We start from the raw sequence: 27278 nt of genomic DNA on the forward strand, positions 1-27278 counted from the left end.
AACCCGTAAATATCGAATCATACGATGGCACAACAGATCCCGCTGTATGGATTGAGGATTTCCTCCTTCACATCCACATGGCTCGCGGTGATGATCTACATGCCATCAAGTACCTCCCACTAAAACTCAAAGGACTAGCTCGGCATTGGCTGAACAGTTTGCCAGCAGATTCCGTCGGCAGTTGGGAGGATCTGGAAGACGCATTTCTTGACAACTTCCAGGGCACTTATGTGCGAGCACCAGATGCTGATGACTTGAGCCACATAACCCAGCAGCCAGGGGAATCGGACAGACAATTCTGGACACAGTTCTCGACTAAGAAAAACCAAATTGTAGACTGCCCGGACGCAGAGGCCCTAGCGGCATTCAAGAATAACATCCGCGATGAGTGGCTCGCCCGCCACCTCGGCTAGGAGAAGACGAAATCTATGGCAGCCCTCACAACACTCATGACCCACTTTTGCGCGGGCGAGGACAGCTGGCTAGCTCGCAACAACAACACATCGAGGAATCCGGATACCTCGGATACCAAAGATGTTAATGGTAGGTAGTGTCGTAATAGACCAAAGCGCCGCAATAACGGTGATAACACCGAAGATACGGTAGTCGATGCCGGATTCAGAGGCTCTAGATCCGGTCAGCGGAAAAAGCCATTTAAAAGAAATACTCCGGCTCCATCCAGTCTGGATCGCATACTGGATCGCTCGTGTCAAATCCACGGCACCCCCGACAAGCCAGCCAATCACACTGAGGGAGTCCTGGATTAGGGGGTCTCCGGATAGCCGGATTATATCCTTTGGCCGAACTGTTGGACTATGAAGATACAAGATTGAAGACTTCGTCTCGTGTCCGGATGGGACTCTACTTGGCGTGGAAGGCAAGCTAGGCAGTACAGATATGGATATCTCCTCCTTTGTAACCGACCTTGTGTAACCCTAACCCTCTCCGGTGTCTATATAAACCGGAGGGTTTTAGTCCGTAGGACAGAACAATAACATACAATCATACCATAGGCTAGCTTCTAGGGTTTAGCATCTCTAATCTCGTGGTAGATCTACTCTTGTACTACCTATATCATCAATATTAATCAAGCAGGACGTAGGGTTTTACCTCCATCGAGAGGGCCTGGACCTGGGTAAAGCATCATGTTCCCTGCCTCCTGTTACCATCCGCCTTAGACGCACAGTTCGGGACCCCCTACCCAAGATCCACCGGTTTTGACACCGACATTGGTGCTTTCATTGAGAGTTCCTCTGTGTCGTCGCCGTTAGGCTTGATGGCTCCTACTATCATCGATAGCGATGCAGTCCAGGATGAGAATTTTCTCCCCGGACAGATCTTTGTGTTCGGCAGCTTCGCACTGCGGGCCAACTCACTTGGCCATCTGGAGTAGATCGAAAGTTACGCCCCTGGCCATCAAGTCAGGTTTGGAAGCTTAAATTACACGGCCGATATCCATGGAGACTTGATCTTCGACGGATTCGAGCCCCTGCCTTGTGCGTCGCGCGGTCACGATGAGTACGATTTAGTTCTGCCATCGGACAGTGTTCAAGAAATCGCATTGGCAGCCGCTCCGGCCCTTAATTCGGAGCCAGTTGCGCCTCCCATGGGCGGGTGGATAGACCCCGCCACAGAGGCCGCATCCCCAACGGCGATCGAGCCGAATACCGATCTTACCCTTCATGAGAGCCGTGTTGTTAAACTGCCGGATACTTCTCCGGCCACGGACTCCGAACCGCCTGCGCCCGTTCATGTCAAATCCGATTGGGCGCCGATCATGGAGTTTACCTCCGCGGATATCTTTCCACACTCGCCCTTTGGCGACATACTGAACTCATTAAAGGCTCTCTCCTTGTCAGGAGAGTCCTGGCCGAACTATGTCCGGCAGGATTGGGATGTAGATGACGAAGAAATTCGCCGCCCACCCACCACCCACTTAGTAGCCACTGTCGATGACTTAACCGACATGCTCGACTCCGACTCAGAAGGCATCAACGGTATGGACAACGATGCAGGAGACGAACAGGAACCACTGCACACAGGGCACTGGACGCCCACTTCATCACATGACGTATACATGGTGGACACACCAAAAGAAGAAGACAACGAGGAACGGAAGGACGCAACGAAGGGTTGTCCCCTCAAGAAGCAGTCAAAGTGGCGGCGTAAGCACCGCTCCAAATCCCGCCTCGGCAGAAACAACGATCATACAGACCCAGCGTTAGAGCAGGGTGAACCATCGCCGGACCACGGCAACACGGAGAATCAAATCGAACAACCCGACTCTGTCAAAGATAATAGTCCGGACGACATCACACCAGACAGACACCCGGAGCAACATAATGCTCGAAAAAGGCTTGTTGCCACCGCAAGGAGTCTAAAAAAGCAGAAGCAAAGGCTCAAGGCTGCGCAAGACACACTCCAAATCAGATGGAGTAAAGTGCTCAACACAGCAGCGAAGTACGGCGGTAATCACCCCACCAAGAGCTGCCCGAAGCAGAAGTTGCTACCTGAATTCGATGAGGAGGCCTTAGATCCCCCGCAACCAAAAGTTAAAACGGCCATCTGGCCGGATAGACGACCTCACGGCCAACATACAGCGGCAAACAACGCCGCACATAAGCCAATACGCGATCCACGCGAGGGCTCGCATCAAAAGGACGGCGCAACCAGATCCATCTATGGACCACGCAAGCCCGCTCCAGCATACGATGCAACACAACAAACATCCGAACACCACGGTACACCCAGATACAGGGGTGCCGCACACCCCCTATGTTTCACCGACGAGGTGCTGGACCATGAATTTCCAGAGGGATTCAAACCTGTAAACATAGAGGCATATGACGGAACAACAGACCCTGGGGTCTGGATTGAGGACTATATCCTCCATATCCATATGGCTCGAGGAGATCATCTCCAAGCCATTAAGTATTTACCCCTCAAACTCAAAGGGCCAGCTCGGCACTGGCTTAAAAGCCTCCCCGAAAGCTCCATTGGAAGCTGGGAAGAGCTCGAAGACGCTTTTTGGGAAAATTTTGAAGGGACTTATGTCCGACCTCTGGACGCGAACGATTTGAGTCATATAACTCAACAGCCTGGAGAGTCAGCCCAAAAGCTTTGGAACAGGTTTCTTACTAAAAAGAACCAAATAGTCGACTGTCCGGACGCTGAAGCCTTGGCAGCTTTTAAGCATAGCGTCCGCGACGAATAGCTTGCCACACACCTCGGCCAAGAAAAGCCGAGAACAACGGCAGCATTAACAAGCCTCATGACCCACTTTTGCGTGGGTGAGGACAGCTGGGTAGCCAGATGCAGCACCAGCGACCCAAGTACATCCGAAGTTAGAGATGGAAATGGGAAATCATGACGCAGCAAAAATAATACGCGCCGGAATAAAGAAGACAGCCCGAAGAGCACGTCAGTAAACGCCGGATTCAGAAGCTCTCGGCCAGGTCAGCAAAAGCCGCCCTCTAAAGGAAGCAGAGACGAACTGTCCAGCTTAAACAAAATTCTGGACCAAATATGTCAGATCCATAGCACCCCTGGTAAACCCGCTAATCATACCCACAGAGAATGTTGGGTCTTCAAGCAGTCCGGCAAGCTCAATGTCGTACACAAGGGGGAGGATACACCAAGCAAAGATGAGGATGAGCCTGTCAAGCAAGACACTGGGGAACAAAAGAAATTTCCACCAGAAGTCAAAACAGTGAACGTGTTACACGTGATCAAGGGGAGAAATAAAGCGGCACTCTCAGAGAAATATGCCCAAGGGCCTATCACCGCGGAGTCCTGCCACTGGTCGTCTCAACCGATCACTTTCGGCCATCGGGATTACTCAGCAAGTATCCGGCGTGCAGGATGGGCTGTCTTCGTATTAGACCCAATAATTGACGGATACCATTTCACATGAGTCCTGATGGACGGTGGCAGTAGTCTAAACCTGACATAACAGGACACAATCCACAAAATGGGGATAGACCCAACGAAAATTTGCCACAACAATACTACCTTTAAAGGAGTAACGCCAGGCCCAGGGGCTCATTGCACGGGCTCCCTGCTACTAGAGGTTATATTCAGCATCCCCGATAACCTCCGTAGCGAAAACTTAACCTTTCACATCGCTCCGTTCCAAAGTGGCTATCAAGCACTACTTGGACGCGAAGCTTTCGCCCGCTTTAATGCAATACTGCATTACACTTCCCTCACGCTTAAGATGCCTGGTCCACATGGCATCATTACAGTGAATGGAAATATTGAGCGATCCTTGCGCGCCAAAGAGAGTGCGACTACCTTGGCATCCGCACACTAAAAACGGCCTCACCAACTAAAGCATTTGATAGGTTGTCAAGACCACGGACACGGTTAGACGAGTCTGGTGCAGCTACATGTAATTCATACAGGTTTGATGGCCACACCCCTATTACAAATACAAGGGGCTCAATGCGCGCAGACAAGTGGAAATTTTTACTCATCTTGAATTGTACATGGTTTCTTTAAACCTACCTTTTTTGCATGACAACTGTTCACCTAAGTTTCTCTCTTTTACAGATGACCATCGTGCTACACCCGTCCAGGATACAGCACAACGGAGACACAGGCGCAGATGTGCAGCAGGGACCCGTTCCAAGGATTCTTTTTAGATTAAGACCCTGCGTAAACCTTTTTTACTGGCTCTTGTTGATACACATCCCTCGGATTCTCAGTACAGTTGAGAAGGATGCTGATGTCTTGGCATGTGGCCACGTTAGAATAATGCACGTACCTGGACACCAGGGGCTTCTTACAAAGGGCACTGTTTAGGCCCGGTTTATACCATAAAGACCGAATACCTTAGGGAGTGTTCGGCGTAGCGAGTTTGGCCTTATATGCATCAGCTCTGAATCATGTATTTGGTCAAATGTTGGGTTTGCCCAGCTCCTGTGTTTTGCTGCCTTACGTTCCGCTCTATTAGCTAAGGCGGCACCAGGAGAACTACTGCGGTTGTGCCGCGGTTCATCCGGACGAGCACCTCAGTAGAGAAAGCCGAAAACTGACTATCATGATATAGCGTGAGACTGGTCAACCACTCGATGACCTATCAGAATGTTAGAATTCCTCCGCCTTAATGAAGGGCCATTTCCCGGCCAGGAAGGTACACACCCCGAATTCGGGAGAGTGCGGAGCCACCAGGGCCTATATATTAGCCCCACTGTCAAGCTCCTATGGCTAAGTGAAAGTGTTAAAGCATTATAGTCCGGTTGCCTAGTTCGCTGCGCCATCACCTCCTTATTAGGACCAAGACGTTGGATTAAGTGTGAATACGCGTTTTCTGTGAACAGCCCTGCATTATATGCGTGGGGGCTGAAGCCGACGACTGCAATCTTTCAGGTTATACACATGTATACATAAACGGCCGCACAGGAGGCATCATATTACTTTCGGCAAAAGTATAAATACAGCCTTAATAAATTTCATGAAAACATTGTGTTTACAATGGGAATACATGTCACTCAAACATAATATTCTTCGAGCACTGGGCCTCTATCAAACGACCCCCCTCGAGAACTTCTTCGAAATAGTGCTCGGCAGCCACTCGGCCTATGGCCGAACCTTGCGCCGCAACAGTGGTAGCATCCATCTCCGCCCAGTATGCTTTGACACGGGCAAGGGTCATCCGTGAGCCCTCTATACACGCCGACCTCTTCATCGCATTGATGCGCGGCACCGCTCCAAGGAACTGCTGCACTAAGCTGAAATAGCTGTTCGGCTTTGGTTTTTCCGGCCACAAATGATCTATGATGGACCTCATGGCGAGTCCGGACAACCTGTTGAGTTCGGCCCATTCGGCTAGCTGATCAGTCAATGGAAGCGGATGCTCTGGAACGTTAAACTGCGACGAGAACAGCTTGTCCACTTCACGATCTGTTTGATCTCGAAAGTATTCGGCCGCATCGACACCGCTCGCCGCCAAGTCCATATATGCGTCTGCCGAACTCCACAGCCGATCCAGAGGGGCATACCGCGGATCTCCGAACTTCCTCCGCAGCAAAAAGGGCTTCCCAGCCGCAATATCCCCAGCTTCACACAGCTCTTCCTTCTTTTCCCTCATAGCAGAGCGGGTGTCTTTGGTCGCCACCACGGCCTTTTCAAGGTCCGTCGCCTTCGCTCGGTTTTCTTATTCAAGGAGCTGGCAGCGGTCGGCAGCGGTCGGCAGCGTCTTTTAACTTTATAGCCATCTTGGCCATTTTATCTTTGCTCTCGCAATGTGCAGCCTTTTCGGCTCTTAACTCTTCGGCCGCCTTTAAAGTGGCTGCATTACTAATTCTTGCTTGTTCCTTGGCTTGGGCAAGTTCCGCCCGAAGGGTCTCCATGGTGGCAGCTCCATCTGCAGTCACAACATATTAAAGATACTGGCGTTATGCTGCTCTTACTATGTGACATTTACCAGAAAACATTACTTACACTGTGCCTCGTCAAGATGCTTGTTAACAAGCTCGATGTCGGCATCTGCCGCATCTAGTTGCCGCTTTAGCTTGGCAAACTCATTAGTCCGGCCAGCCACCGGAGCTCCCATCACCTGCACATAAAGCGGTATGGTTATTACCTGGGACTATGATCCTCTGTTCGCCGCCGTTCCCGATGACTACCAGAGTCTCAGGGGCTACTATCTACACAGGGCACACCTAAAAATGTGCGGTACTATCAAAAAGTATATCATTTCACGTACCTCAAAGCCCGTCAGTAGACTCATAAAGGCTTCATGCAATCTGCTTTTGGCGGACAAAATCCTTTCCATCACTGTACCCATCAACGTACGGTGTTCTTCTGAGATGGCCGCTCGCTCCAACAGCTCCCTCAGTACGTCCGACCGCATACCAGACGGTGTCGGACTCTTTTGTTTGCTCTCTTCAAGAGCCGGACGCTGGGGACTTCGGGTGTCTATAGGATTATCTTCTGGCCTCACCGGATCCGGAGAGGCCCTCTACGACGACACTTCAAGGTCGCCCGCTTCTTGAGTGGGGGATTCTTGTAGCGACCCGACCCGAATGGATCACGTCTACTGTGCTACGGTGTCATCCCTGGATCAGTAATGCTGACACCACACAGTACATCGAGGCTTTACAGCAGAGTTGCAATCACACACTTATTACATCGATGGCTCAAAAAGAACTTATTACAATAAATATGGCTTAAGGCCATATTATAAAGATAACAGCGAAAGACTTGGAAGATAAATGGGTCCATCAACTCCAGCGGCATCACTGAGTATAGAACCACAACCTAAAAGCACCTTATTCGTCGTCTGAAAAGTCTGCAACATGAAAAGTTGCAGCCCGAAAACGGGTCAGCACATGGAATATGCTGGCAATGTAACACATAGAGAGAGGTAATGAGTATTGGCTATACTACATGCATATTTGGCTGGTGGAAAAGCTCTATGGTTATAGTTTTTGCATAAAGCCAATTTTTCCCTACTACAAAGGAATAAATTTAATTAACTATCATGGTGGTTGTTAAACATTGAGAATGGTTGACAGCATTCTCAATCCCAATTAAAAGTACTCATTAAAAACCCAACAATATTAATTAGAAGTAACATGTTGAGATTCACATGATATTCAAGTAGTAGATACTCAAGATGTCCATAACCGGGGACACGGCTAATCATGATTAGTTTGTACACTCTGCAGAGGTTTGCGCACTTTTCCCCACAAGACTCGATCGCCTCCGCTTAGTTTCTCGCACTACATGGTGTTTAAGAAACGGATGACCGAGACATAGTCTTTCAGAAGCGCTAGCACCTTACGATGGGTGGACCGGTACACCTACATCCCCTACATCTGCTAGTCCACCACTATAAGAGTTCGCACGACTTAGTCAGCTATGCCAGAGCCCATAATGGATTGTGGCTGCACACGTAAGTTACTAGTATGAATTATCTTATGATCCCTTTGAGCCTGGGTGGCGGTCCGAAGAAATACAGGCAAGTCCTGCTAGAAAACAGGTGCCTCAATCCACCCAGATGTGTATTTAAGTTGCCAACTTAGATAAACCATTAATAACAATCTCACATCTGTCATGGATATTCACTCACCCAATCCATGTCTACTAGCATAGCATGGCATAATAAGCAAACGTAGAAGTAACTCCCAAAGGTTTCATAAGTAATACAGGTAATAGGTACTACCTCATCTACTTCCCATCCCACAATTTAATTAGATCCTAATCATGCAATGTTTGAGGATTGATCTAATGCATAAAAACTGGGTAGTAGAAAAAGGTATGATCAAGTGTTACTTGCCTTGCTGACGATCCGCGAAACCTAGAGACTCGAAGTAACAAGCGGCGCACTCCGGGTGATCTATCGCAGACAAACAACAAGCATACAATAAGTACTCATCTAATGCACAGGTAAATCTCGAATAAAAGATCAAACCAGAAAGTTCAACTTAAGAACCCTGGTTGCAAAAAGAATCAAATCAAATAAAGCAACGAAAGTCAAACGACGGAAGAAAACAACTCGGTTCTAGCAAGTTGAAACTAAGTCAAATTTTACAGTAGCAAAACTTTGTTTAAGTTGATTAGTCGGAACGGCGGTTTCGAGATGAAACTCTAGGCATTTGAATCTCCTAATTCCGATAAACGAGCGAGAAGATAGACTAGAAGGAAAATCGGATCTAAAATCGCTATCAGAAAATAGCGGAATAAATCCGATGAGAAAGAAAACGACGAACGGTTGAACGAACGGGCGTTCATTAACCGAGGCAAACTGGTGATCACGTTCGTTAGGACGAACGGTCCGGCGAACGCTTGCTAAACAAAACCGGAAAGAAAAACCGGCAAGAAAAAACGATCTAGAAAACCGGAACGGAAACCGGAACGATTTACGAAAAACCGAACCAAGGAAAAGAAAAGGTGACGCGGCGCGGGGCTAGTACCTCGAAGAGGCGAGGGGCTCCGGCGGCGGCGGCGGTGTTGGGTGGCGGCGGCGGCACTTGGCGGCGGCGGCGGTGTAGGGTGGCGGCGCTGGGTGGTGGCGGCGGCAGTGTAGGGCGGCGGCTGCTGCTGCTGCGGAGAAGAGGAGAGGAGAGGAGAGGAGAGTTGTTGGTTTGATGTGTTAGAGGGGGGTGCTTGGGTATTTATATTGGGGAGGGGAGGGTTTTGCTTGGAGTAGGGGACAAGAATTAGACTAGGATTAGGAAACAAAGAGGGAAAAGATCTAGAAACAAAAACGGAATAAACGGAAGTAGGACAAAAGTCCTACTAGGATTTCCAAAAGAAGCGGCGGCGGCTCCCTCGCGCTTGGCGCGGCGCGCGCTAGCGAAGGCCTTGGCCTCCTAGCCGGCCAGCTTGCTTGGCGGCTTGGGCCTTTGGCCCAAGGCGCTGCGGCTCTCTCTTTTAAAAAAAACGGTTTCGCGCGCAGAAAAAAAATCTATACGAACTCCAAAATTAATAAAGTAAACTTTCCCCGACTCCTAAAAATGAGTCGAACAAAATGAACTTTACTCGGGGCCTAAAATGCAATTTTTGAAAACACGCATTTTTTCCTAAGGCAAATAAACTCCGAGAAAAATCCAAAATTTGATTTATTTATTAAATCTTCATTTTTCCTAAATTTTGGGAAAGTCATATTATTCCCTCTCTTATTTTTGATATTGGAAAAATATTTGAAGATAAAATAAATAAATCCAATGATCCTCTTTTCATAGTTTTGAGAGAACTCAAATACGAAAATTTCAAAATCTCCAACTCTCTCCGAGGGTCCTTGAGTTGCGTGAAATTTCTAGGATCAACAAAATGCAAGAAAATATGATATGCATGATGATCTAATGTATAACATTCCAAATTGAAAATTTGGGATGTTACAAACCTACCCCCCTTAAGATGAATCTCGCCCTCGAGATTCGGGTTGGCTAGAAAATAGGTGAGGGTGGTCCTTGAGCAAATCTTCTTCTCTTTCCCAGGTGGATTCATCCTCAGTGTGGTGGCTCCACTGAACCTTGCAAAACTTGGTAACCTTGCTGCGAGTAACTCTGCTGGCATATTCGAGAATCCTGACTGGTTTCTCCTCATATGTTAAATCATCCTTCAACTGAATTGCTTCAAGTGGCACTGTATCTCTTAGTGGTACTTCTGCCATCTCGGCGTGACATTTCTTCAGCTGAGAAACATGGAACACGTCATGAACTCCTGACAGTCCTTCTGGTAATTCCAACTTATATGCGACTTCTCCCATGCGTTGCAAAATCCTATATGGTCCAACGAAACGTGGTGCTAACTTTCCTTTAACTCCAAAACGCTTAACTCCTCGAAGTGGGGATACTCTAAGATAAATTCTGTCTCCAACTTCATATTCTATCGCTTGGCGTTTTGAATCCGCATAGCTTTTTTGTCTGGACTGGGCTACCTTGAGCCTGTCGCGAATCAATTTAACTTTCTGTTCAGACTCCTTAATCAAATCTGGTCCAAACAACTGACGGTCTCCAACTTCGTAATTGTTGTCATAAGAAAACTCTGCATACGGCAAGTTATCGTCCCAACTAGATCCATAATCTAGGGCACAAGCTCTCAACATATCCTCCAAAATCTGATTGACTCTCTCAGTCTGTCCATCTGTCTGTGGGTGAAAAGTTGTACTGAATTCCAGCCTGGTTCCTAACATTTCATGCAACTGATTCCAAAACTTTGAGGTAAATTGAGTTCCTCTATCTGATACGATACTCCTCGGAACTCCGTGCAAACACACAATTCTGGTTATGTATATCTTTGCCAACTTAGCACTGCTATAGGTAGTCTTAACTGGAATGAAATGCGCTACCTTCGTCAAGCGGTCGACTATAACCCAAATCGAATCATAGCCTGAACGAGTCTTTGGCAATCCCATGATGAAATCCATGCCTAGTTTATCCCACTTCCATTCGGGTATCGGCAATGGCTGCAACAATCCTGCTGGCTTCTGATGTTCTGCCTTCACTCTCTGACATACATCACAAACTGCTACATACTCTGCGATATCCTTCTTCATTCCGGTCCACCAGAATGTTTCCTTCAAATCCAAATACATCTTGGTATTTCCTGGGTGAATCGAATAGGGTGAATCATGTGCCTCTTGCAGAATCAACTTCCTGATCTTCGGGTCATTTGGCACGTAAATACGGTCCTCAAACCATAGGGTATCGTGCTCATCCTCACGAAATCCCTTTGCTTTTCCTTCGCTCATTTTCTTCTTTATATCCGCAATCTCTTTGTCATTTTTCTGAGCTTCTCTGATTTTATCCATCAAGGTAGACTGAATTTCCAATGCTGCTACGTAGCCTCTCGGATATGTTTGGAAATAGTTCCGAAGGTTTTCTGCTAACTCCTTGGGTATTTTCCCCGTCATCAGCGTATTGACATGGCTCTTGCGGCTTAATGCGTCAGCTACTACATTAGCCTTTCCCGGATGATAATGCAATCTCATATCATAATCCTTGATGAGTTCCAACCATCTCCTCTGTCTAAGGTTTAACTCTTTCTGCGTGAAAATGTACTTCAAACTCTTGTGATCCGTGTACACCTCACAATGATTTCCAATGAGGAAATGTCTCCATGTCTTCAATGCATGCACTACGGCTGCTAACTCCAAATCATGCGTGGCATAATTCAACTCATGGGGCTTCAGTTGTCGTGAAGCATACGAAACAACTCTTCCTTCCTGCATAAGCACTGCTCCAAGTCCTCGACGTGAAGCGTCGCAATACACCTCATAATCCTTGGTCTGATCTGGCAAAATTAGCACTGGTGAGGTAACCAATCTTTTCTTCAACTCCTGAAAACTTGCCTCACAGTCCTCAGTCCATATGAACTTGGTATCCTTCTTCAACAACTCTGTCATAGGCTTTGCAATCCTTGAGAAATTCTCAATGAATCTCCGGTAGTATCCTGCGAGTCCAAGAAAACTCCGGATCTCTCCAACTATCGTTGGTGCTTCCCAATTGGTTATGGTCTCAACCTTTGTGGGGTCAACTGCTATACCTTCTCCGGATATAACGTGTCCAAGAAATCCAACTTCCTTTAGCCAAAACTCACATTTGCTGAACTTGGCATATAACTGATGTTCCCTTAGCTTCTCCAAAACCAATCGCAAATGTTCCTTATGTTCCTCTTCATTCTTCGAGAAAGCCAAAATATCATCAATGAACACCACGACGAACTTATCCAAAAACTCCATAAACACTTTGTTCATCAGGTTCATGAAATAGGCCGGTGCGTTAGTCAGTCCAAATGACATAACGGTGTACTCATACAGTCCATATCTTGTGGTGAACGCTGTCTTAGGTATGTCCTGCTCTCGAATCTTCAACTGATGGTACCCTGATCGCAAATCGATCTTGGAAAACACTTTAGCTCCTTGCAAACGATCAAACAGATCATTTATCATTGGTAGTGGGTACTTGTTCTTGATTGTTACTGCATTCAATCCACGATAATCAACAACCATCCTTAACGATCCATCCTTCTTCTCCACTAACAGTACGGGTGATCCCCAAGGCGAAGAACTTGGGCGTATATAACCTTTATCCAACAGCTCCTTAATCTGCTTCTTGATTTCCACCAAATCCTGTGCGGGCATCCTGTATGGTCGCTTTGATATCGGGCCTGTTCCTGGCAACAGCTCAATCAAAAACTCAATGTCTCTATCCGGTGGCATTCCTGGCAATTCCTCAGGAAATACATCAGGATAATCCTTCACTACTGGCACCTCTTCCTGCACAACTCCTGATAGGCAATTTACATGAGCTCTCCTCGGCTCATGCCGTTATACATACTTAATCCTTCTTCCTTCTGGCGTTGTGAGCAAAATCGTCTTACTTGCGCAATCGATGTTTCCTCCATACATCGACAGCCAATCCATACCTAGAATCACATCCAATCCTTGGGATTCCAGAATGATCAAATCCGTCGGGAACACATGCCTTCCTATACTCAATGGCACTTGGAAACATCCTTGTCTAGCCATGTACTCTGCTCCTGGCGAGCTTACTAGTATTGGTGTCCTAAGAGCTTGGGTTGGAGGCATCTGAGGGTTTAGAAAAGACGAGATATAAGAATAGAGGGGGTCTAAAGGGAAAACACTACCCATATGCACATGAGACAATTGCACACAAAATCACTTCATTCATTCAATCAAAGGGCATACAACGGTCTAACTATCGCAAAGGTGCGTGTACTATAATGTTTACATGGAGGGGAATACTACTAATATGTGGGGGTCATCTATTAATTTGAACCAGTGGAAGACTCCATGATGTCTGCTCCAGCTTCGTCTTCAAAGTCGGGCTCGCTTGGGTCCGAATCGGTGTCGTCGATGATGATGTAGTTGCTCGGACAGTCGACGTACTTGTCTTCATTCTTGAGCTCCAATTTCTTCTTGAGTTCTTCAATCTCATACTTAAGATCGTTATTGTGCCTTACGACAGCTATGATCTCATCCATGTAGTCCTTGCATAGAGTCTTCATCTCTCCTTCAAGTTCGATGATCCTTCCCTTTGCATTCTTCAACTCTATCATATCATTGCACATCTGGTTCTCCTGGCGTCGAATGTGCTAGTTTAACTCCTGGATGAAAGCTGCAATGGATCTATCCTTCTTGGTGCTGACTATCTCCCATTGTTCATTCCGGCGTCCGCAAATCTGGTAGATAGTGTCCTTGAGGTCTTCTTGATAAACTTCTCCAATGCGTCCCATGGTGATATGAGCTGCCATGCTCTTTCCCAGACTCCAGGTTGGTGCACTGAAAACACTATCTATGGGCTTGGTGATTGGGGCGAATGTCCTTCCCGAAACATGGGCTTGAATCTTCCAGCGCTCCTCTTCAGGCAGAGTGGCGTTGAAAGTCCCGGTGAAGCTTGGTAGTCCAATGTTCAGGTACCTGGCGACTTCTGGATTTCGCTTGAAGGAAGTCTAAAAGGTGTGCCTTCATCCGGTTGGGCGTACTTAATCTTCGCGTTCGTCATCCTAAAGAGTAGAAAAGATGAGGAGTTAGAAAATGAGAAGAGAATGGTGATCTATGGCTTTAACTTAGTGGTCGTGTCCTACAGTCAGCGTGTGCTCTGATACCATCTCTGTAGCGACCCGACCCGAATGGATCAAGTCTCTGTGCTCCGGTGTCATCCCTGGATCAGTAATGCTGACACCACACAGTACTTCGAAGGATTTATAGCAGAGTAGCAATCACACACTTATTACATCGATGGTCCAAAAGAGACTTATTACAATAATCATGGCTTAAGGCCATCTAATAACGATAACAGCGGAAGACTTGGAAGATAAGTGAGTCCATCAACTCCAACGGCATCACTGAGTATAGAACCACGACCTAAAAGCACCTTATTCGTCGTCTGAAAAGTCTGCAACATGAAAAGTTGCAGCCCGAAAACGGGTCAGCACATGGAATATGCTGGCAATGTAACACATAGAGAGAGGTAATGAGTATTGGCTATACTACATGCATATTTGGCTGGTGGAAAAGCTCTATGGTTACAGTTTTTGCATAAAGCCAATTTTTCCCTACTACAAAGGAATAAATTTAATTAACTATCATGGTGGTTGTTAAACATTGAGAATGGTTGACAGCATTCTCAATCCCAATTAAAAGTACTCATTAAAAACCCAACAATATTAATTAGAAGTAACATGTTGAGATTCACATGATATTCAAGTACTAGATACTCAAGATGTCCATAACCGGGGACACGGCTAATCATGATTAGTTTGTACACTCTGCAGAGGTTTGCGCACTTTTCCCCACAAGACTCGATCGCCTCCGCTTGGTTTCTCGCACTACATGGTGTTTAAGAAACGGATGACCGAGACATAGTCTTTCAGAAGCGCTAGCACCTTACGATGGGTGGACCGGTACACCTACATCCCCTACATCTGCTAGTCCACCACTATAAGAGTTCGCACGACTTAGTCAACTATGCCAGAGCCCATAATGGCTTGTGGCTGCACACGTAAGTTACTAGTATGAATTATCTTATGATCCCTTTGAGCCTGGGTGGCGGTCCGAAGAAATACAGGCAAGTCCTGCTAGAAAACAGGTGCCTCAATCCACCCAGATGTGTATTTAAGTTGCCACCTTAGATAAACCATTAATAACAATCTCACATCTGTCATGGATATTCACTCACCCAATCCACGTCTACTAGCATAGCATGGCATAATAAGCAAACGTAGAAGTAACTCCCAAAGGTTTCATAAGTAATACAGGTAATAGGTACTACCTCATCTACTTCCCATCCCACAATTTAATTAGATCCTAATCATGCAATGTTTGAGGATTGTCTAATGCATAAAAATTGGGTAGTAGAAAAAGGTATGATCAAGTGTTACTTGCCTTGCTGACGATCCGCGAAACCTAGAGACTCGAAGTAACAAGCGGCACACTCCGGGTGATCTATAACAGACAAACAACAAGCATACAGTAAGTACTCATCTAATGCACAGGTAAATCTTGAATAAAAGATCAAACTAGAAAGTTCAACTTAAGAACCCTGGTTGCAAAAAGAATCAAATCAAATAAAGCAATGAAAGTCAAACGACGAAAGAAAACAACTCGGTTCTAGCAAGTTGAAACTAAGTCAAATTTTACAGTAGCGAAACTTTGTTTAAGTTGATTAGTCGGAACGGCGGTTTTGAGATGAAACTCCAGGCGTTTGAATCTCCTGATTCCCATAAACGAGCGAGAAGATAGACTAGAAGGAAAATCGGATCTGAAATCTCTATCAGAAAATAGCGGAATAAATCCGATGAGAAAGAAAACGACGAACGGTTGAACGAACGGGCGTTCATTAACCGAGGCAAACCGGTGATCACGTTCTTTAGGACGAACGGTCTGGCGAACGCTTGCTAAACAAAACCGGAAAGAAAAACCGGCGAGAAAAACCGATCTAGAAAACCGGAACGGAAACCGAAACGATTTACGAAAAACCGAACCGAGGAAAAGAAAAGGTGACGCGGCGCGGGGCTAGTACCTCGAAGAGGCGAGGGGCTCCGGCGGCGGCGGCGGCATTGGGTGGCGGCGGCGGCACTTGGCGGCGGCGGTGGAAAGCGGCGGCGGCGGTGTAGGGCGGGGCGCTGGGTGGCGGCGGCGGCGGTGTAGGGCGGCGGCGCTGCTGCTGCTGCGGAGGAGAGGAGAGGAGAGGAGAGGAGAGGTGTTGGTTTGATGTGTTAGAGGGGGGTGCTTGGGTATTTATATTGGGGAGGGGAGGGTTTTGCTTGGAGTAGGGGACAAGAATTAGACTAGGATTAGGAAACAAAGAGGGAAAAGATCTAGAAACAAAAACGGAATAAACGGAAGTAGGACAAAAGTCCTACTAGGATTTCCAAAAGAAGCGGCGGCGGCTCCCTGGCGCCTGGCGCGGCGCGTGCTAGCGATGGCCTTGGCCTCCTGGCCGGCCGGCTGGCTTGGCGGCTTGGGCCTTTGGCCCAAGGCGCTGCGGCTCTCTCTTTAAAAAAAACGGTTTCGCGCGCAGAAAAAAAATCTATACGAACTCCAAAATTAATAAAGTAAACTTTCCCCGACTCCTAAAAATGAGTCGAACAAAATGAACTTTACTCGGGGCCTAAAATGCAATTTTTGAAAACACGCATTTTTCCCTAAGGCAAATAAACTCCGAGAAAAATCCAAAATTTGATTTATTTATTAAATCTTCATTTTTCCTAAATTTTGGGAAAGTCATATTATTCCCTCTCTTATTTTTGATATTGGAAAAATATTTGAAGATAAAATAAATAAATCCTATGATCCTCTTTTCATAGTTTTGAGAGAACTCAAATACGAAAATTTCGAAATCTCCAACACTCTCCGAGGGTCCTTGAGTTGCGTGAAATTTCTAGGATCAACAAAATGCAAGAAAATATGATATGAATGATGATCTAATGTATAACATTCCAAATTGAAAATTTGGGATGTTACAATTCTGGGGGAGGCGTTTCGCTCTCCATCATCTCCGGAAGAAGATGCCCCGAAGACGAGCTCTGCTAAGAAGGGCTAAGATCCGAACTGCAAGATAAACGCTTCGGTTATTTTCCTCAGAGGTAAGGTAGTATATCTCCACTATTAAAGTACTTTTTTATTACTTACAGCTCGTTGGACGGCTGATCCTCGCGCGGACTTTGTGCGGCAAAAGCACCCACCAAGGAAGGACCCTCTGGTGGAGATTTCTTCTCCCGTTTGGAACCCTCGGTTTCCGGATCTCCAGAGGCAGTCCTCTTCCTTCCCCGAAGCGAGAGAAGGTCAGATTCTTCCCCTTGGTTATCCTCCTTCACGGAGGAGCTCATTCCCTCGGTTGGAATTGGTAGCAATGGGGGCCCGCTTTCGACCTCATTATTCCCCCCTTTATCTTCCTTTGAGGGCTCCGGGCAAGGTGCTAGCTCGAGCATCTTTTCCAATACCAGATTCTCCAAACCCTCAGGAAGGGGGGCCGAACACCGAATCATCTTCGCCCTTGTTAGCCAGTCCTGGTCAAAGAGTGATTTCTCCGAATGACGTTATGGTAAATGAAAGACGATGTGTTCGGCTAAAGGATCACTTACCTGGTCGGCGGTACGGTTGCTGCTTAAGCCCACATCCTTGTAGTATCCGGACACTCTATTTGGGGTCCGAAGAATGATTTTTAGATCTCCTCGTGCGTCGGGCCGAGGAAATTCTGGATAGTGCGCGGCCCCTCTGCGTTGAACTCCCACATGTGGAGGGGCCGGCGTTTGCAAGGCTGGACTCGACGAACCAGCATGACTTGCACCACCGTAACCAGATTGAAATCTCCTTTGAAGAGATCTTGGATGCGGCTCTGCAGTATTGGCACGTCCTTGGCTGGACCCCAGCTCAGTCCTCTGCTAATCCATGACATCAATTGTGGTGGAGGGCCCGAGCGGAAAGTGGGGGCAGCCACCCACTTGGCACTTCTGGGAGCTGTGATGTAAAACCACTCCCATTGCCATAATCCGGACACCTCTGGAAAGGAACCTTTTGGCCACGGAGCTCCTGCTATCCTGCTTATTAATGCGCCTCCGCACGCTGCATACTACCCCTCGACCATCTTCGGCTTCACGTCAAAGGTCTTGAGCCACAGGCCGAAGTGAGGGATAATGCGGAGGAAGGCCTCACACACGATAATAAATGCCGAGATGTGGAGAAAGGAGTCCGGGGCTAGATCATGAAAATCTAGCCCGTAATAGAACATCAAGCCCCTAACGAAGGGATCCAGAGTGAGGCCTAGACCTCGGAGGAAGTGGGAGATGAACACAACGTTCTCGTTGGGTTCAGGAGTAGGGACGACCAGCCCTTGGGCACGCAGCCGATGCGAAACCTCGGCGGTCAGGTATCTGGCCTCCCTCAACTTCTTGATATCCTCTTCCGTGACGGAGGAGGCATCCACCGGCCTTGAAGGCTAGATCCGGACATAGTTGAAGGACCAAAGCACCTGACCTGGGCTTTGGGTGTTAGAACTCAAGGCGGGGGAAGGATTCGATTGAGCACAGGAAGGAAAAAAGTAAAAGCCTTGTCCCTTTATAAAGAGGGTGAATATCAAGCGTCCTCTCCGTAGCCGTTTGGGACTTGTCCATAATCTAGGAGTCCTAGACATGGTTGGGTTACCCACGACCGTATTGATGAGAATCCCGTAATTAGGGGAACACGATCTCTGCTTTGACAAGACGTGTCAAGAAACCGCCTCGCGTTATGTGTGGAGCTGGTTAAAGAAAAACGCTTCGAATAATCACCGAGCCATGGCATGATGTCATGTTGCCAAAACGTGTCAGCAGATTAAGATTTGTGGAAATATTATTATCTCTATGGTGGTATGTGGAACTTATTTTGCAGGGTCGGACACTATCCTTGTATTCAAACTCTTCTGTGATATGTTCGGAGGAGGAACCCGCCTTGCAATGCCAAAGACAACACTGCGCACCGGACTCATCGTCATTGAAAGCCTGGTTCAGGGGCTACTGAGGGAGTCCTGGATTAGGGGGTCTCCGGATAGCCGGATTATATCCTTTGGCCGGACTGTTGGACTATGAAGATACAAGATTGAAGACTCCGTTCGTGTCCGGATGGGACTCTACTTGGCGTGGAAGGCAAGCTAGGCAGTACGGATATGGATATCTCCTCCTTTGTAACCGACCTTGTGTAACCCTAACCCTCTCCGGTGTCTATATAAACCGGAGGGTTTTAGTCCGTAGGACAGAACAATAACATACAATCATACCATAGGCTAGCTTCTAGGGTTTAGCCTCTCTGATCTCGTGGTAGATCTACTCTTGTACTACCCATATCATCAATATTAATCAAGCAGGACGTAGGGTTTTACCTCCATCGAGAGGGCCCGAACCTGGGTAAAACATCGTGTTCCCTTCCTCCTGTTACCATCCGCCTTAGACGCACAGCTCGGGACCCCCTACCCGAGATCTGCCGGTTTTGACACCGACACACACCAACAGAGAATGCTGGGTGTTCAAGCAGGCCGGCAAGTTAAATGCCAAAAATAAGGACAAGGGGCTACATAGCGATGACGAGGAGGAGCCTCGGCCGCCGAACACAGGAGGACAGAAGGGGTTTCCCCCACAAGTGAAGACGGTGAACATGATATACGCAGCCCACATTCCCAAGAGGGAGCGGAAGCGTGCACTAAGGGACGTCTATGCGATGGAGCCCGTCGCCCCAAAGTTCAACCCATGGTCTGCTTGCCTGATCACCTTCGATCGCAGGGACCACCCCACTAGCATCCGTCATGGTGGATCCACCGCACTGGTCCTAGACCCCATCATTGACGGATTTCACCTCACTCGAGTCCTTATGGACGGCAGTAGCAGCCTAAACCTGCTTTATCAGGATATAGTGCAAAAAATGGGTATCAACCCCTCGAGGATCAAACCCATCAAAACCACCTTTAAAGGCGTCATCCCAGGTGTAGAGGCCCATTGCACAGGCTCAATCACACTGGAAGTGGTCTTCGGATCACCGGATAACTTCCGAAGCGAAGAGTTAATCTTCGACATCGTCCCGTTTCGCAGTGGCTACCATGCACTACTCGGACGGACAGCATTTGCAAAATTCAATGCAGTGCTGCATTACGCATACCTCAAGCTCAAGATGCCAGGACCTCGCGGGGTCATAACAGTAAATGGAAACACAGAACGCTCACTCCGTACGGAAGAGCACACTGCGGCCCTTGCAGCAGAAGCACAAAGCAGCATGTTCAGGCAGACCACTCATTCGGCGTCACAACCCCCGGACACCTTCAAGCGAGTCCGGAACAAGCTGCAATAGGATCGCCTGGCACGATCAGAGCTCGCCTAGCAATTCGGCCCCTGCCCAGTCCCAGTGAAGCGATGAAATCCGTGCCGCGCGTACATAACTACGCATTGAAAATACCATGGACATAGGCGGGGGCACGATCAGGACACGCCCCGCATTGTGGCTTAACCGCACTAGGGGCTGTATACCTTTGTCATTCCTTTTCTCTTTCAGGGCCTAACTCTCTGGAAGCCCTTTCCGGCAGTACGATTGCCGGACACATTCCGAAAGCAACAACCAAGGCGGCAAGAAGCTAAGATGAACACGGGAACCGCCAGGTGGTCTCTAGTAATAATTGATATACCCGCTTTTCACTATTTATGCGTAGCTTGCCCTTGGATAGGACATTTCGAATTGTCCTACTTTATGCTTATTGCACTACTTGTATGAAGTACGCTTCGACGTATTATTTAAATAACAATGCATATCATTAATCTGTCATTGCATTATTTTAAGTTTTTTTCTTTCTCTTATATGTCCACTTACGACAACCCGCACCCGCACGTTCGGGTATGGTCAGTTCGCCACGGGTTCGCGTTTACCCCATAATATGGCGCAAGAAGTCCGAACACTTTCGACAGTGCGGCACCCCGAACTTATACCATTATATGCATCAGCTCCGAATCATGTCTTTGGTCAAATGTTGGGTTGCCCGGCTCCCATGCTTTGGTACCTTACGTTCCACTATATCGGCTAAGGTAGCGGTGGGAGAACTACTGCGATTGTGTCCCGGTTCTTCCGGACGAGCACCTCAGTAGAGAAAGCCAAAAACTGACTGTCATGATAAGGTGAGAGACTGGTCGCTGTTCGAGAGGTCTCAAGTCTGTAAAGACTTTTTCCGCTTTGGGCGAGGAGTTGGCCTTGTCCGGCTTAGGCATGTATAGCGCCCCAAATTCGGCCCTCCGAATGCCAGGGGCTTCACCAAAATTTAAAATCGTAGACTTCTATGGCTAAGTGAGAGTGATAAAGCATTATAGTCCGACTGCCTGGTTCGTTGCGCTGAACACCTCCCTTGAAGGACCCAAAATTGGGGTAAAGAGTGTTCAGGTTTATCCCGAACACCCCCAGTACTAGTTACATGGGGACAGAAGCCGACGACTGGCCAACTCTCAGATTTTATAAACGGCCGCACAGAAGGCAATATTTTAAATTAAGAAAGCATCGCATGGCGCAAATGAACTCGTTTCATATTACAGGATCACATGAGCATGTTCATTCAAAAATTACATCCTTGGCACACTCATCTGCCACTAGGCGGTAACCCTTCAGGACACTCTCATAATAATTCTCGGGGTAGCGATGCTCCTTGCCCTCCGGCGGCCCCTCCTTCGCCAGCTTCACGGCATCCAGCTTCGCCCAGTGCACCTTCGCCCGGGCAGAAGCCCTGCGTGCACCCTCGATGCAGACGGACCGCTTGATGACTTCAAGCCGTGGGCGGGCTTCCACAAGCCGCCTCACCAGACCAAAGTAGCTGCTGGACAGGGGCTCGCCAGGCCACATTCGGACTATAAGACCCCTCATGGCCTGTTCGGCCGCCTTGTGAAGCTCGACCAACTGCTTCAACTGGTCGCTCAAGGGCACGGGGTGTTCGGTCCCAGTATACTGAGACCAGAACAACTTCTCCGTCAAGCTCCCCTCCTCAGCCCGGTAAAACTCTGCGGCATCTAGTACACTGCGGGGAAGATCTGCAAACGCTCCTGGAGAGCTCCGAACTTGGGTAAGAAAAAGGAAAGTCTCCTTCACGTGCTTGCTTTGCATAATGAATGCCTTACACGCTGCTATCTTCTTCACCCCATCAATCTCCTGGAGGGCCTTGTGGGCTTCGGCCTTGGCGCTCCGGACGCTTTCAAGCGCCTGCGCGAGCTCGGACTCTCGCGTCTTAGAGTCAAGCTCCAAGGACTCATGCTTTTTGGCGAGAGCCTCGAGCTCTTGCTGCACCTCGCCTACTCGGGCTTCTTCCTTCCCCGTTCAATGTGCTCCTTGGCCGCTTTGTCTTCGGCCTCGGACAACACCTTCCTCAGGGTCGCCACTTCAGTCGTGGCCCCTGGCAAACCCATGATGATCCTATTACTTTACAACTGAATTTCTTTTCAACTATATAGACATGGGTATTTCTTACCTTTGCTCTCTTCAAGCTGCCTCTTGGTGAGGCCGAGCTCGTCCTCGGACCGCTTCAGGTCCTGCTTCAGCGCAGAGACCTCCGTAGTACGTGCGGCAGCGGCAAGCAGTGAAGCCTGCACATACACATAGACATACTCTAATTAGACTCCTGAGTTATCATTTGATCCTCTATTCGGCTTTTCTTCGCGAACGCCGAAGAGAGCATCAGGGGCTACTATCTATGCGGTAATATTTTCTTATATTTTGATTGCTTACCTCAAAGCCTGTTAGGAGGCTGGCGCAAGCTTCGGTCAGTCCGTTTTTGGCGGAATGGACCCTCTCGACCACCGCACTCATGATAGTGCGGTGCTCTTCATTGATGAAAGCGCTATGAAGTGCTTCCAGCAAGTTGTCTGGTGCCTCTGGTTGGACAGAGGACACCGGCACGGATGGTTGGCCCCTTAACGGGGGACCGCCTGCCAGATTCCAGAACCATCGAAGGTTCCGGCGTAGTGTTTGGCTGAGGGCCAAACTCGGAGCCCGTAGGAGCCTCGCTCCCTTGGTACACAGGGTCCGAGAAGTCGCCTCGAGGCGCCCCCAGGACCACCTCCCCTTGGCTCGGTACCTTTTCAGACAACACCTCGGTGTTGTTCGTAGGGCGAGGGGTGGTAGCGGTCGGGAGAGAACCGTTGTTCATATCCGACGAGTCCAGAGAGCCGCTCGACGAGGATACGTCGAGACGAGCTCGGGACGGACTGCATAATCATGTTTGGAATGAGGAGAGGCAGTGTAATAAAACATACCATGAAGTACTATGGTGCTCGGACACTTAATATTAAGCCAGGGGCTTGACCCTGGGTAGCCACTCGTCGCCGCAGTCGGCGGTCGTTGTGGCGCAGTCCGAAGGGAGGGTCCTTCCCCTCTTGGACCCTTCGGCCTCCTCGGATGGGTTAACCTTCCTTTTCTTGTCTCCCCGGGCTAGGGGGAGAACTTTCCTCTTCCTCCTCCTCGTCTTCGTGGGAGGAGACCCTTTCGGGTCCCCGCGGCCTTCTTCCTGGTCTTCTTCACCGGCACCTTGTAAGGTGCCGGAGTCAGCATCTCCGTTAGGAGAGCGCTAGGCAATCAAGCTGCTCCGCTGTCTTTATCCAGTCATGTTAATGGCATAGAAGCTTAGATCCTGCATATGACTAAACCGGGGCAAATAAATACCCTGAGAGATATAAATACTTACCGGATTGGCGCGGCGTTTTGCGCTGAGTCCGCAGTCCTCGGTGAGGGAAGGAGGAATCTCGGTGCCCTTGAATAGTACCCTCCAGACGTCCTCGTGTGTCATGTCATAGAGCTCTCACTGCGTCTGGTGCTTGGCCGAGTCGAACTCCCACAAATCGAATGCCCGTCGTTGACACGGGAGGATCCGGCGGAAGAGCATGACCTGGACCATGTTAACGAGCTTGATTTTCTTGCTCGTCATGTTCCGGATACAGGTCTGGAGTCCGGTCAACTCTACCGAAGAACCCCAGGACAGGCCCTTCTCTTTCTAGGAGGTGAGACGCGTGGGGATTTCGGATCGAAATTTGGGGACCGCCACCCAGTTGGAGTCGCGCGGCTCGGTGATGTAGAACCACCCAGATTGCCACCCCTTTATGGTATCCACATAGGTGCCCTCGAGCCAGGTGACATTAGGCATCTTGCCCACCATGGCGCCTCTGCACTCTGCTTGCTGGCCACCCACCACCTTCGGTTTAACATTGAAGGTTTTCAGCCATAGGCCCAAGTGGGGCATGATGCGGAGGAAGGCCTCGCACATGACGATAAACGCCGAGATGTTGAGGATGAAATTGGGGGCCAGATCATGAAAATCCAGCCCATAGTAGAACATGAGCCCGCGGACAAACGGGTGGAGGGGAAATCCCAGTCTGCGGACAAAATGTGTAAGAAAAGTATCCTCTCATGGGGTTCGGGCGTTGGGATGATCTACCCCGCATTTGGCAGCCGGTGCGCGATATCCGCGGCCAGATATCCGGCTTCCCGTAATTTTTTTGATGTTCTCCTCCGTGACGGAGGAGACCATTCACTTGCCTCCTGCTCCGGACATGCCTGGAGTGGTTTGAGAAGAGGAACGCGAGCTTGGGCGCTAGAGCTCGAGTGTGCGGGAATGGGTAAGCAAGGAGGAAGAAGGCGTGGGTGAAAAGAGTGAATCCTTGTCCCTTTATAAGGGCGGAAGAGGCGATGTGTCTCCCCACTTGCCTGGTAAAACCGCTTATTCCCCAGGCACCATAATTGATGGCGCAGTTGGGTTACCCATGTCCGTATTGATGAGAATCCCGTAATAAGGGGGACACGATCTCTGCTTTGACAAGACGTGTCGAGAAAACCGTCCCATGTTATGTGCTATGCTGGTTGAGAAAAACGGTTCGAATAATGACCGGGCCATTACATAACATCGTGCTGCCAGAACATGTCAGCAGATTAGATTTGTGGAAATATTATTCTCTCTATGGTGGTATGTGGAACTTATTTTGCAGGGTCGGACACTATCCTTGTATTCAAACTCTTCCATGGAGTGTTCGGAGGAGGAACCCGCCTTGCAATGCCGAAGACAATACTGCGCGCGAGACTCATCGACATTGAAGCCTGGTTCAGGGGCTACTGAGGCAGTCCTGGATCAGGGGGTCTCCGGACAGCCGGACTATATCCTTTGGTCGGACTATTGGACTATGAAGATACGAGATTGAAGACTTCTTCCCATGTCCGGATGGGACTCTACTTGGCGTGGAAGGCAAGCTAGGCAATACGAATATGTATATCTCCTCCTTTGTAACCGACCTTGTGTAACCCTAGCCCCCTCCGATGTCTATATAAACTGGAGGGTTTAGTCCATAGGAATATAGACAATCATACCATAGGCTAGCTTCTAGGGATTAGCCTCTTTGATCTCGTGGTAGATCAACTCTTCTAATACTCATATCATCAAGAACAATCAAGCAGGACGTAGGGTATTAACTCCATCAAGAGGGCCCAAACCTGGGTAAACATCGTGTCCCCTGCCTCCTGTTACCATCCGCCTTAGACGCAAAGTTCGGGACCCCCTACCCGAGATCCGCCGGTTTTGACACCGACAACATACCCACAACTTCTCTTCTGATCAGTGATACGTCTCCGTCGTATCTACTTTTCCAAACACTTTTGCCCTTGTTTTGGACTCTAACTTGTATGATTTGAATGGAACTAACCCGGACTGACGCTGTTTTCAGCAGAATTGCCATGGTGTTGTTTTATGTGCAGAAAACAAATATTCTCGGAATGACCTGAAACTCCACGGAACATCTTAGAAAAAACAATAAGAAATCCTCGCCAAAGATGAAGACCAGGGGGCCCACACCCTTCTCACGAGGGTGGGGGTCGCCCCCCCTAGGGCGCGCCCCTTACCTCGTGGGCCCCCTGGAAACCCTCCGACGCCAACTCCAACTCTATATATTTGCTTTCGGAGAGAAAAAAATCAGAGAGAAGAAATCATCACGTTTTACGATACAGAGCCGCCACCAAGCCCTAAAACCTCTCGGGAGGGCTGACCTGGAGTCCGTTCGGGGCTCCAGAGAGGGGGATTCATCGCCGTCGTCATCATCAACCATCCTCCATCACCAATTTCATGATGCCCACCGACGTGCGTGAGTAATTCCATCGAAGGCTTGCTGGACGGTGATATGTTGGATGAGATTTATCATGTAATCGAGTTAGTTTTGTTAGGGTTTGATCCCTAGTATCCACTATGTTCTGAGATTTATGTTGCTATGACTTTGCTATGCTTAATGCTTGTCACTAGGGCCCGAGTGCCATGATTTCAGATCTGAACCTATTATGTTTTCATGAATATATGTGAGTTCTTGATCCGATCTTGCAAGTCTATAGTCACCTACTATGTGTTATGATCCGGCAACCCCGAAGTGACAATAATCGGGACCACTCCCGGTGATGACCGTAGTTTGATGAGTTCATGTATTCACTATGTGCTAATGCTTTGTTCCGGTTCTCTATTAAAAGGAGGCCTTAATATCCCTTAGTTTCCAATAGGACCCCGCTGCCACGGGAGGATAGGACAAAAGATGTCATGCAAGTTCTTTTCCATAAGCACGTATGTGAAACGCCATCAATGCGGCTATATCTCCCACGTGTCGAAGCACGACTTAGAGGCATAACCGCATTGAAAGCAATGTCGCAAGTGAGGTCATCATCACACAACCCAATGTAATACATAAGGGAAAGGGATACATAGTTGGCTTACAATGGCCACTTCACGCAATTACATGAATAAAGCATTACATCATCCAAATACAATCAAGGTCCGACTACGGAACCAAAATGAAAGACGACTACCCCAAATGCGACAAAGGTCCCCGATCGACCCCAACTGGGCTCCACTACTGATCAGTTAGAACGAAACGACACAAAGGACAAGATCTTCATCGAGCTCCTCCTGAGCTTGGTTGCGTCATCTGCACGGACTCATCGGCACCTGCAAGCTGGTTTTGGAAGGATCTGTGAGCCACGGGGACTCAGCAATCTCACACCCTCGCGATCAAGACTATTTAAGCTTATGGGTAAGGTAGAAGGTATGAGGTGGAGCTGCAGCAAGCGACTAGCATATATGGTGGCTAACATACGCAAATGAGAGCGAGAAGAGAAGGCAAAGCGCGGTCGATAAAAGTATGATCAAGAAGTGATCCTAGAACAACCTACGTCAAGCATAACTCCAACACCGTGTTAACTTCCCGGACTCCGCCGGAAAGAGACCATCACGATTACACACGCGGTTGATGCATTTTAATTAAGGTCAACTTCAGGTTTTCTACAACCGGAC

The sequence above is a fragment of the Triticum aestivum genome, chromosome 3A, assembly GCF_018294505.1.
Source record: "Triticum aestivum cultivar Chinese Spring chromosome 3A, IWGSC CS RefSeq v2.1, whole genome shotgun sequence".
NCBI lineage: Eukaryota > Viridiplantae > Streptophyta > Magnoliopsida > Poales > Poaceae > Triticum > Triticum aestivum.